Source organism: Orcinus orca, chromosome 4 (assembly GCF_937001465.1).
Source record: "Orcinus orca chromosome 4, mOrcOrc1.1, whole genome shotgun sequence".
NCBI classification, from domain to species: Eukaryota; Metazoa; Chordata; class Mammalia; order Artiodactyla; family Delphinidae; genus Orcinus; species Orcinus orca.
Genome location: NC_064562.1, coordinates 145,108,129 through 145,121,397, shown reverse-complemented (window position 1 = coordinate 145,121,397; position 13,269 = coordinate 145,108,129).

The window sequence follows — 13,269 nt, the reverse complement described above, 5'->3', positions numbered from 1 at the left end:
GGGAAGATGGTTGCTCTGTTGTGTTTCTCTGTACAGGCTCACATGGAGATTGAGCTTCTGATTCTTCACATTTCCTGCAACTTCCTTACTGTCTACCCATGTATATTGCAATCTATTTGGCATACTGTAAAGAGTCTCTACATATTGTAGCATAGATTTCTCTATTAGCTCAAGCTAAGCAGTCAGACATTTAAAACTCAATTCCGGTTTCTGACACATCTGGATCTATTTGAAAGAACAAAGGTATCCAAAAAAACCCTCTTTTAATAATGGAAAAGCATCTTATCAGACAATAAAATGTTCTTTATCTTGGATAAACTACTAGAGCACATTTGCAGTTAGAGAAAGCCCTTCTCCTACAGGAGTGTAGCACATGGATGGTAGCAAAATTAGCAAAAAGATAACAGAAGTGGAAGAAAAAGCAAACGTGCTTCAGCTTCAACTAGACAATATCACAGGCAAGAAAGCCTAGTGGGTCCTTAGGGAGCTCACTTGAAGACAAACACAATATAGGGGTTCATAACAGAAAATAGGCCTACCTTATTCTGGGCCATAAGCCCATTTCCTTGGTTGTAAGAATTCTGTTTGCTTATTGAGTCAAAGGGCAACTGTTTTCCCAAAGAAAAGAATACAGATGAGAAAAATCTCATCTTCCTTTATCAAAACACTATATGTGCAGTTTATTAAATGGAACACGCTCATAAGACATAGTGTGCCATAGAAAGGGTAGGAGTCAAAGAATTCTGGAGGCCCCAAGGGAGATAGCAAATAATACTCTGATATGTAAAGAAAAGCTAAAGAGAATTAAAAGGAAAAGTCGGTGATCCAAGTAAGTAAAATAAAAATGCAAAAGCAATTGTCTGAGGTTCAACATCAGGGTTTTATCAAAGAAGGGGAATATCCCGCTGGGAATAACACCTCAGAAGGTTTAACAGAAGGTCAGAAACACACCTATTTTAGGGTTTGCAGCATAAACATCAGATAGGAGTAATAAGGAAACCTTAACTAAGGACTCCTCACATATAATTCCATCATAAACTAGGGTAATATAAGTGAGGGATATGGCAGTGTAGGGGTGAGAATATATTTTATTTTTAATTTATACTTCTAATTAAGCACTATTTGAAACTGTTTTGTTTAGTTGAAAGTCTTTTTATCTATTGCTGAATAACAAAATACCCCAAAACATTGTTGGTTATATTTTTATCTCACCGTTTCTGTAGGTCAGGAATCCAGACACAACTCGGCTTTTCGGGCTTGGGGTCTTTCATGCTCCTACTGTAAGAGGATGGCTGAATCTTGAAGTGCAGGAAGCTGGGGCAGCTAGCCAGGCATTTCTTTGTCTTCAAGAGTACTTTGCGATACCTCTCCATGTAGTCTTTCCATGTGAGCTAATCTGGGCTTCCTCACAGCTTGGTGGCCTCAGAAAAGCTGGCCTGCTTGCATGGTGGCTGAAGGCTTCAAAAGCGACAAGCCCTTTGGATCAGGCAGAAGCAACATTGCTATTTGTGGCCTGGCCTCAGAAGTCATACAGTATCCCTTCCACACCATTCTACTGGTTACAGACAAGCCAGGAGCCTTCAGTGGTGGTGGAATAACTAGGACACAGTCTAGAAGGGCATGTGAGATGGAGGTGTTATTGTGGTTAAATTTGGAAAATCTACCACACAGGCAAATGAAAACCAAACCTACCATCAAGTGATCCATGTATATCACTGGTATGTATATTAATGGCTCCTATAAACTAGATTCTGTTGTATGGTTGCCACCAAAATCAATGCTCTACGATCACTTAGATTTTGCATCACTAGCTTCCTATTTGAAAGTTGGGTCAAATTCATCTGCCTAATTTTAGATGCTCATGTACTAGTATAAAAAAGGTTAAAAAAGTGAATATCTGATCTTTAACTTTCAATGCTGCAGGGTGATTTAGAACTCCCCCCAGTCTCCAGGGCTCATAGCATAATGTGGGTATTTTACTAAATATTTGGGGTAAGGGAGGATTCTTAGGTAGGACAGCCAAAGAAATTATATTCTACAAAAAATATGCATTTATTCAAATGATAAATGGCATGGAACAAGAAGGGGGTATAAATCTGGCAGTGGTTTATGAAAATACAAATATGTCATTTCTACGAGGTAGACATGAGCAATATGTATGATTAGTTTAATAAAATATTTAAAAATATTGACACGAAGTGTTTAAATTTCCCAAATGATTTAAAGAAGAAAGTCTGAGGAGGAGCTTCAAGATGGCGGAAGAGTAGACGCAGAGATCACCTTCCTCCCCACAAATACATCAGAAATACATCTACACGAGGAACAACTCCTACAGAACACCCACTGAACACTGGCAGAAGACCTCAGACCTCCCAAAAGGCAAGAAACTCCCCACGTACCTGGGTAGGGCAAAAAAAAAAGAATAAGCAGAGACAAAAGAATAGGGACGGGACCTGCACCAGTGGGAGGGAGCTGTGAAGGAGGAAAGGTTTCCACACACCAGAAGCCCCTTCGCGGGCGGAGACTGCGGGTGGAGGAGGGGCGAGCTTCGATGCCGCGGAGGAGAGCGCAGCCACAGGGGTGCAGAGGGCAAAGTGGAGAGATTTCAGCACAGAGGATCGGTGCCGACCAGCCTTACCAGGCTGAGAGGCTTGTCTGCTCACCCGCTGGGGCGGGCGGGGGCTGGGAGTTGAGGCTCGGGCTTCGGTCGGAGCACAGGGAAAGGAGTGGGGTTGGCAAACGCAACCTGAAGGGGGTTAGTGCGCCATGGCTAGCCGGGAGGGAGTCCGGGGAAAAGTCTGGACCTGCTGAAGAGGCAAGAGACTTTTTCTTCGCTCTTTGTTTCCTGGTGCGCGAGGGGAGGGGATTAAGAGCGTTGCTTAAAGGAGCTCCAGAGACGGGCGCGAGCCACAGCTAAAAACGCGGACCCCAGAGACGGGCGCGATCCGCGGCTAACAGCGCGAACCCCAGAGACGGGCATGAGATGCTAAGGCTGCCGCTGCCGCCACCAAGAAGCCTATGTGCAAGCACAGGTCACTCTCCACACCTCCCTTCTGGGGAGCCTGTGCAGCCCGCCATTGCCAGGGTCCCGGGATCAGGGACAACTTCCCCGGGAGAACTCACGGCGCGCCTCAGGCTGGTGCAATGTCACGCCGGCCTCTACCGCCGCAGGCTCGCCCCGCACTCCGTGCCCCTCCCTCCCCCGACCTGAGTGAGCCAGAGGCCCCGAATCAGCGGCTCCTTTAACACTGTCCTGTCTGAGCGAAGAACAGATGCCTTTTGGCGACCTACACACAGAGGCGGGTCCAAATCCAAAATTGAGCCCCGGGAGCTGTGCAAACAAAGAAGAGAAAGGGAAATCTGTCCCAGCAGCCTCAGGAGCAGCGGATTAAATCTCCACAATCAACTGGATGTACCCTGCATCTCTGGAATACCTGAATAGACAACGAATCATCCCAAATAGAGGAGGTAGACTTTGGGAGCAATGATATACATTTTTTTCCCTTTTTCTCTTTTTGTGATTGTGTAAGTATACGCTTCTGTGTGTAATTTTTTCTGTATAGCTTTGCTTTTACCATTTGTCCTAGGGTTCTGTCTGTCCTTATTTTTACTTAAAAATTGTTTTTTCTTAATAATTATTTTTTAATAACTTTATTTTATTTTATTTTATCTTCTTTCTTTCTTTCTTTCTTTTCGCCCTTTTATTCTGAGCTGTGTGGAGGACAGGCTCTTGGTGCTCCAGCCAGGCGTCAGGGCTGCACCACTGAGGTGGGAGAGCCAAGTTCAGGACACTGGTCCACAAGAGGCCTACCAGCTCCATATAATATCAAATGGTGAAAATCTCCCAGAGGTCTCCATCTCAATGCCAAGACCAAGCTTCACTCAATGACCAGCAAGCTACAGTGCTAGACACCCTATGCCAAACAACTAGCAAGACAGGAACACAACCCCACCCATTAGCAGAGAGGCTGCCTAAAATCATAATAAGGACACAGACACCCCAAAACACACCACCAGACGTGGACCTGCCCACCAGAAAGACAAGATCCAGCCTCATCCACCAGAACACAGGCGCTAGTCCCCTCCACTAGGAAGCCTACACAACACACTGAACCAAACTTAGCCCCTGGGGACATACACCGAAAAGAAATGCAAACTATGAACCTGCAGCCTGCGAAAAGGAGACCCCAAACACAGTAAGTTAAGCAAAATGAGAAGACAGAGAAACACACAGCAGATGAATAAGCAAGGCAAAAACACACCAGACCAAACAAATGAAGAGGAAATAGGCAGTCTACCTGAAAAAGAATTCAGAATAATGATAGTAAAGATGATCCAAAATCTTGGAAATAGAATAGACAAAATGCAAGAAACATTTAACAAGGACCTAGAAGAACTAAAGAGCAAACAAACAGTGATGAACAACACAATAAATGAAATTAAAAATTCTCTAGAAGGGATCAATAGCAGAATAACTGAGGCAGAAGAACGGATAAGTGACCTGGAAGAAAAAATAGTAGAAATAACTACTGCAGAGCAGAATAAAGAAAAAAGAATGAAAAGAATTGAGGACAGTCCCAGAGACCTCTAGGACAACTTTAAACGCACCAACATTCAAATTATAGGGGCCCAAGAAGAAGAAGAGAAAAGGGAAGGGACTGAGAAAATATTTGAAGAGATTATAGTTGAAAACTTCCCTAATATGGGAAAGGAAACAGATAATCAAGTCCAGGAAGCACAGAGAGTCCTATACAGGATAAATCCAAGGAGAAACACTCCAAGACACATATTAATCAAACTATCAAAAATTAAATACAAAGAATAAATATTAAAAGCATCAATGGAAAAACAACAAATAACACATTAGGGAATCCCCATAAGGTTAACAGCTGATCTTTCATCAGAAACTCTGCAAGCCAGAAGGGAGTGGCAGGACATATTTAAAGTGATGAAGGAGAAAAACCTACAACCAAGAATACTCTACCCAGCAAGGATCTCATTCAGATTTGATGGAGAAATTAAAAGCTTTACATACAAGCAAAAGCTAAGAGAATTCAGCACCACCAAACCAGCTTTACAACAAATGCTAAAGGAACTTCTCTAGGCAGGAAACACAAGAGGAGAAAAAGACCTGCAATAATAAACCCAAAACAATTAAGAAAATAGTAATAGGAACATAAATATCAATAATTACCTTAAATGTAAATGGATTACATGCTCCAACCAAAAGACATAGATTGGCTGAATGGATACAAAAGCAAGACCCATATATATGCTGTCTACAGGAGACCCACGTCAGACTTAGGAACACATACAGACTGAAAGTGAGGGGATGGAAAAACATATTCCATGCAAATGGAAACCAAAAGAAAGCTGGAGTAGCAATTCTCATATCAGACAAAATAGACTTTAAAACAAAGACTATTACAAGAGACAAAGAAGGACACTACATAATGGTCAAGAGATCAATCCAAGAAGGAGATATAACAATTGTAAATACTTATGCACCCAACATGGGAGCATCTCAATACATAAGGCAAATACTAACAGCCATAAAATGGGACATCGAGAGTCACACAATCATAGTAGAGGACTTTAACATCTCACTTTCACCAAAGGACAGATCATCCAGAATGAAAATAAATAAGGAAACACAAGCTTTAAATGATACATTAAACAAGATGGACTTAATTGATATTTATAAGACATTCCATCCAAAAACAACAGAATACACATTCTTCTCAAGTGCTCATGGAACACTCTCCAGGATAGATCGTACCTTGGGTCACAAATCAAGAAATTTAAGAAAATTGAAATTGTATCAAGTATCTGTTCTGACCACAATGCTATGAGACTACATATCAATTACTAGATATCAATTAGAAAAAATCTGTAAGAAATACAAACACATGGAGGCTAAACAACACTCTACTTCATAACCAAGAGATCACTGAAGAAAACAAAGAGGAAATTAAAAAATACCTAGAAACAAATGACAATGAAAACACGATGACTCAAAGCCTATGGGATGCAGCAAAAGCAGTTCTAAGAAGGAAGTTTATAACAATACAATCCTACCTTAAGAAAAAAGAAACATTTCAAATAAACAACCTAACATTACACCTAAAGCAATTAGAGAAAGAAAATCAGAAAAAAACCCAAAGTTAGCAGAAGGAAAGAAATCATAAAGATCAGATCAGAAATAAATGAAAAAGAAATGAAGGAAATGATAGCAAAGATCAATAAAACTAAAAGCTGGTTCTTTGAGAAGATAAACAAAATTGATAAACCATTAGCCAGACTTATCAAGAAAAAAAGGGAGAAGACCCAAATCAATAAAATTAGAAATGAAAAAGGAGACATAACAACTGACACTGCAGAAATACAAAGGATCATGAGAGATGACTACAAGCAACTATATGCCAATAAAATGGACAAACTGGAAGAAATGGACAAATTATTAGAAATGCACAATCTTCCAAGACTGAACCAGGAGGAAATAGAAAATATAAACAGACCAATAACAAGCACGGAAGTTTAAACTGTGATTAAAACTCTTCCAACAAACAAAAGCCCAGGATCAGATGGCTTCACAGGCGAATTCTGTCAAACATTTAGAGAAGACTTAACACCCATGCTTCTCAAACTCTTCCAAAATATAGCAGAGGGGGGAACGCTCCCAAACTCATTCTATGTGGCCGCCATCACTCTGATACCAAAACCAAACAAAGATGTCACAAAGAAAGAAAACTACAGGCCAATATCACTGATGAACATAGATGCAAAAATCCTCAACAAAATACTAGCAAACAGAATCCAACAGCACATTAAAAGGAACATACACTATGACCAAGTGGGGTTTATCCCAGGAATGCAAGGATTCTTCAATATATGCAAATCGATCAACATGATATACCATATTAACAAACTGAAGGAGAAAAACCATATGATCATCTCAATAGATGCAGAGAAAGCTTTAGACAAAATTCAACACCCATTTATGATAAAAACCCTGCAGAAAGTAGGCATAGAGCGAACTTTCCTCAACATAGTAAATGCCATATATGACAAACCCACAGCCAACATCGTCCTCAATGCTGAAAAACTGAAACCATTTCCACTAAGATAAGGAACAAGACAAGGTTACCCATTCTCACCACTATTATTCAACATAGTTTTGGAATTTTTAACCACAGCAATCAGAGAAGAAAAAGAAATAAACAGAATCCAAATTGGAAAAGAAGAAGTAAAGCTGGCACTGTTTGCAGATGACATGATACTATACATACAGAATCCTAAAGATGCTACCACAAAACTACTAGAGCTAAACAATGAATTTGGTAGCATAGCAGGATACAAAATTAATGCACAGAAATCTCTTGCATTCCTATACACTAATGATGAAAAATCTGAAAGTGAAATTAAGAAAACACTCCCATTTACTATTGCAGCATAAAGAATAAAATATCTAGGAATAAACTGACCTAAGGAAACAAAAGACCTGTATGCAGAAAATTATAAGACACTGATGAAAGAAATTAAAGATGATACAAATAGATGGAGAGATATACCATGTTCTTGGATTGGATGAATCAACATTGTGAAAATGACTCTACTACCCAAAGCAATCTATAGATTCAATGTAATCCCTATCAAACTACCACTGGCATTTTTCACTGAAGTAGAACAAAAAATTTCACAATTTGTACAGGAATACAAAAGACCCTGAATAGCTAAAGCAATCTTGAGAAAGAAAAACGGATCTAGAAGAATCAGGGTCTTTGACTTCAAACTATACTACAAAGCTACAATAATCAAGATAGTATGGTACTCGCACAGAAACAGAAATATACATCAATGGAACAGGATAGAAAGCCCAGAGATAAACCCATGCACATATGGTCACCTTTTGTTTGATAAAGGAGGCAAGAATATACAGTGGAGAAAAGACAGCCTCTTCAATAAGTGATGCTGAGAAAACTGGACAACTACATGTAAAAGAATGAAATTAGGAAACTCCCTAACACCATACACAAAAATAAACTCAAAATGGATTAAAGACCTAAATGTAAGGCCAGAAACCATCAAACTCTTAGAGTAAAACATAGGCAGAACAGTCTATGACATAAATCACAGCAAGATCCTTTTCGACCCACCTCCTAGAGAAATGGAAATAAAAACAAAAATAAACAAATGGGACCTAATGAAACTTCAAAGCTTTTGTACAGCCAAGGGAACCACAAACTAGGTGAAAAGACAGCCCTCAGAATGGGAGAAAATATTTGCAAATGAAGCAAGTGACAAAGGATTAATCTCCAAAATTTACAAGCAGCTCATGCAGCTCAATATCAAAAAAACAAACAACCCAGTCCAAAAATGGGCAGAAGACCTACATAGATATTTCTCCAAAGAAGATATACAGATTGCCAACAAACACATGAAAGAATGCTCAACATAATTAATCATTAGCAAAATGCAAATCAAAACTACAATGAGGTATCATTTCACACCAGTCAGCATGGCCATCATCAAAAAATCTACAAACAATAAATGCTGGAGAGAGGGTGGAGCAAAGGGAACCTTCTTGCACTGTTGGTAGGAATGAAAATTGATACAGCTACTATGGAGAACAGTATGGAGGTTCCTTAAAAAACTAAAAATATAACTACCCTATGACCCAGCAATCCCAGTACTGGGCATATACCCTGAGAAAACCATAATTCAAAAAGAGTCATGTACGAAAATATTCATTGCAGCTCTATTTACAATAGCCAGGACATGGAAGCAACCTAAGTGTCCATCAACAGATGAATGGATAAAGAAGACATGGCACATATATACAATGGAATATTACACAGCCATAAAAAGGAAAAAAACTGAGTTATTTGTAGTGAGGTGGATGGACCTAGAGACTGTCATTCAGACTGAAGTAAGTTAGAAAGAGAAAAACAAATACCGTATGCTAACACATATATATGGAATCTGAAGAAAAAAAAAAGTCATGAAGAACCTAGGGGCAAGACAGAAATAAAGATGCAGACCTACTAGAGAATGGACTTGAGGATACGGGGAGGGGGAAGGGTAAGCTGGGACAAAGGAAGAGACTGGCATGGACATATATACACTACCAAACGTAAAATAGATAGCTAGTGGGAAGTAGCCACATAGCACAGGGAGATCAGCTCGGTGCTTTCTGACCACCTAGAGGGATGGGATAGGGAGGGTGGGAGGGAGATGCAAGAGGGAAGAGATACGGGGACATATGTATATGTATAACTGTTTCTCTTTGTTATAAAGCAGAAACTAACACACCATTGTAAAGCAGTTAGGCTCCAATAGAGATGTTAAAAGAAAAAAAAAGAAGAAAGTCTGACAATATAGAAATCTTATGCCCTAATGTAATCATAATCTGTGAACTTGTCTAAATTATTAGTATAAAATCAAGTTTAAATTAAAACCTACTAGTTTTTTTTTTATAATTTATATGGTGCATCACACACACATATATAAAATGTGTGTATCTGAATAAATATTTATTATTTTTATATACTGTTAATATTATTTACTTTTAAAATAGAGATTCTCATTAAGATGTCTGGAAGACAAATATACAAAAAAAAATTTTATGTGCAGTAGCACATATATTAATACAAACAGATCATTAATTTTATTTCTAGATTGTTCTGTTATGAATGCTGTTTCAGCTAATTATGCCATTAATTTAAAAACTGTTTTATTAGTAAATATTTTTCTAACCACATTAAGCATATAATTTAAGAAAAAACAAACAGAAATAATACTGCTTCCTGAATTGAGGTCTCTTGTCTTTAAATTCCAATAAAACATTTTTTAAAAATTATTACTATCTTGTGAATATCTTTTATGTTCGCTCATCTTTAAGTGGTCCTAAGCTACTCTTTGGTGGTTGGACCTTTGAAGTGTTTTCATAAATCTTGAGATTAACGATGAATAATACAAGCTTGTAAATGTAACATTATATTCCTCACTTTCTGTGAAAAGTAATTTTCCACTACACTTTCAAAATCTTTTTTTTTTTTTTGCAGTATGCGGGCTTCTCACTGTTGTGGCCTCTCCCGTCCCGGAGCACAGGCTCCGGACGCGCAGGCTCAGCGGCCATGGCTCACGGGCCTAGCCGCTCCGGGGCATGTGGGATCCTCCCGGACCAGGGCACGAACCCGTGTCCCCTGCATCAGCAGGTGGACTCTCAACCACTGCGCCACCAGGGAAGCCCTCAAAATCTATTTTTAAGATTCCCCACTGTATACATCCACATAGCTAATTACTTATAATAATGACTGCTTCTGAACATTTAACCCACGGACATATTGATGCATCTTAACAAAATAAGATGGCAAAATTCCTTGACCTAGAATTATTTAATGATTATCACACACACACATATATGCACATACATATCCCCAGTGAGTTGGGTAAACACATAAGGGTAGACACTATCGCTGGTTTGTTTATCATTATATATGAATCCTTTTCACATTCCCTAGAACAAAGAAAGTACTCCAAAATTATTTCTTGAATTAATGACTAGATAAATTAAAGATCAATTAAGTAATGAGACTATAGAGCTAGAGGCATGATTGCTCTGTTGAGATTTTCAGTTTATGAAGTTCTATTTTCCTTTTATACAGCTGCATCAAAGCTTTGAAGCTGAAATTTCAGTTCTGTGGTTCAACAAAAACTTGGCCATCAGTTCTGAAGTGTATATGACTTGGGAAGTGAAAGTGAACAAAGCATGTTTCCTTCTGGTTAACTATTCTGATGTCTCTATTTCTCGCCCTCCTCTGTCTGTCTAGGCACTGCCCATCCCACACGCCCCTCCCATATTTCCAGCCTGCTCTGCCCTCATGTTTCCCAATTCAGTAAATGGCAAGCCCATCCTTAAAGACATCCTTTCTATTTCCCTTTTATTTTTTAATTAATTAATTTATCTATTTATATATTTTTGGCTGTGTTGGATCTTTGTTGCTGCACAGGGCTTTCTCTAGTTGTGGCGAGCGGGGGCTACTCTTTGTTGCGGTGTGCGGGCTTCTCATTGTGGTGGCTTCTCTTGTTGCAGAGCATGGGCTCTAGGTGCACGGGCTTCAGTAGTTGCAGCACACGGGCTCAGTTGTGGTTCGTGGGCTCTAGAGCATAGACTCAGTAGTTGTGGCACATGGGCTTAGTTGTTCCACAGCATGTGGGATCTTCCCAGACCAGGGCTCGAACCTGTGTCCCCTGCATTGGCAGGCAGATTCTTAACCACTGCACCACCAGGGAAGTCCCTCTATTTCCCTTAAATCTCTTAGAAATCTTACCTGATACATCTCTAGAGTGTATATCCATAACGCTCCCACTTACTCATTTTTTTTTTTTTAATGTTACCATCCCAGTTTGAGCCAACATTGTCTCTCACTTAGATTGCTGCAATGTTCTGCCAGTAAGTCTCCCTTTTAAACCCTTTCACCCCCAAAACTATTCTCCCCAAAGCAGCTAGGATGATCCTTTAAAAACTTGAATCAGGACATATTCATTCTCTAAATTATCTAATTTCCCCCACCATATGAAGAGTAAAGCACAAATCCTGACAATCCACTAGACCTCCTGTGATCTGGCCCCAACCATGCCTCACTTTCCTTTCTCAAGTCTTCGAAGGCCATCTTTCAATGACAACTTTCCCAGCTACTCTGTTGAATATGCATATTTTGCTTGACATTGCTTTCCTCTTCTTTGCTTTTTCTCTTACCAAGATGCACTGGCACGCATTATATTTTACTTATTTGATTTTTTATTTCATTACACTATAACTTAAGCTACAGAAGGTAGGGATTTTTTTGTCTGTTTTCATGACTGAATTCCAACATCTAAACAGTGTAGACCATCAATAAATGCTTGATGAATAAATGAATGTTCTAGCTCACCAACATCCCTCTTCACCTTCCCTGCTTCTTTCGTGTCTTCCTTTCATGAATCTATAGAGCATAAAATGGGCAAGAAAATCCTCTAAAAACACAAACCACCTCTGCTTCTCTATTGCTCTTATTTCTACAGAATGTGAGAGAGATCTGGAGGCTAAATTGATCATGGTTAATAGTTATTAAGCAATTGTTATGTGGTAGGAATCTGCATAGGTGCATTCCTTGTATTATCCTCAAATGTCCTCACATAAACCTTATGAGGTAGCTGTTTGAATCATCCCTACTTTAAAAGTGAAGAAACCAAGTCTGAAAATGGTTGCACAAAGTTATATAACCTTGTGTTTCAATCTAAGGAGTCCAACCACAGAGCCTATGTTCTTCACTCAGTACTGTAGCACCCCTCTCTCTGCTCCAACCTGCTGTGCTATAGTCATTAGGCGAACACTCTTTTGTTCTGTCTTTACAGCTTTTCTGTTCTCTCTTCTTCTTATGGGTTACTATGGTTTCCTTGGCCTCCTCTTGCTTCCACTGGGTAAAAGCTGAAATTCTATTTGAGCTTAGAGTAGATGTACAGAGAAAAAAATATCGTTCACTTGATTTGATTCTAAACTCTCTAGTTCTGCCTAATTTAGACAATAGAAGCTTGTATTGTGGCCTACTCAAACCCATGAATTTGACTTCACAGTTTGACATGGGACCCTAGCCAGTGGTAAAATATTCATTAGTTAAGTTAGTGTTTCATGCATACATTTTCTTCCAGAATTTGTGGGCAAGGGTGATTGGGAAGGGGCAGAAGTTTTGTTTTGTTTTATTTTTGAATATTATTTTATTTTATTTTTTAATACAGCAGGTTCTTATTAGTTATCTATTTTATACATATTAGTGTATACATGTCAATCCCAATCTCCTAATTCATCCCACCACCAACACCTCCCTCCCCCCTACTTTCCACCCTTGGTGTACATACGTTTGTTCTCTGCATCTGCGTCTCTATTTCTGCCTTGCAAACGAGTTCATCTGTACCATTTTTCTAGATTCCACATATATGTATTAATATATGATATTTGTTTTTCTCTTTATGACTTACTTCACTCTGTATGACAGACTCTATGTCCATCAACATGTCTACAAATGACCTAATTTCGTTCCTTTTTATGGCTGGGTAATATTCCATTGTTTTTATGTAGCACACCTTCTTTATCCATTCCTCTGTTGATGGACATTTAGGTTGTTTCCATGTCCTGGCTATTGGAAATAGTGCTGCAATGAACACTGGGGTGCATGTGTGGTTTTGAAATATGGTTTTCTCTGGGTATATGCCCAGTAGTGGGATTGC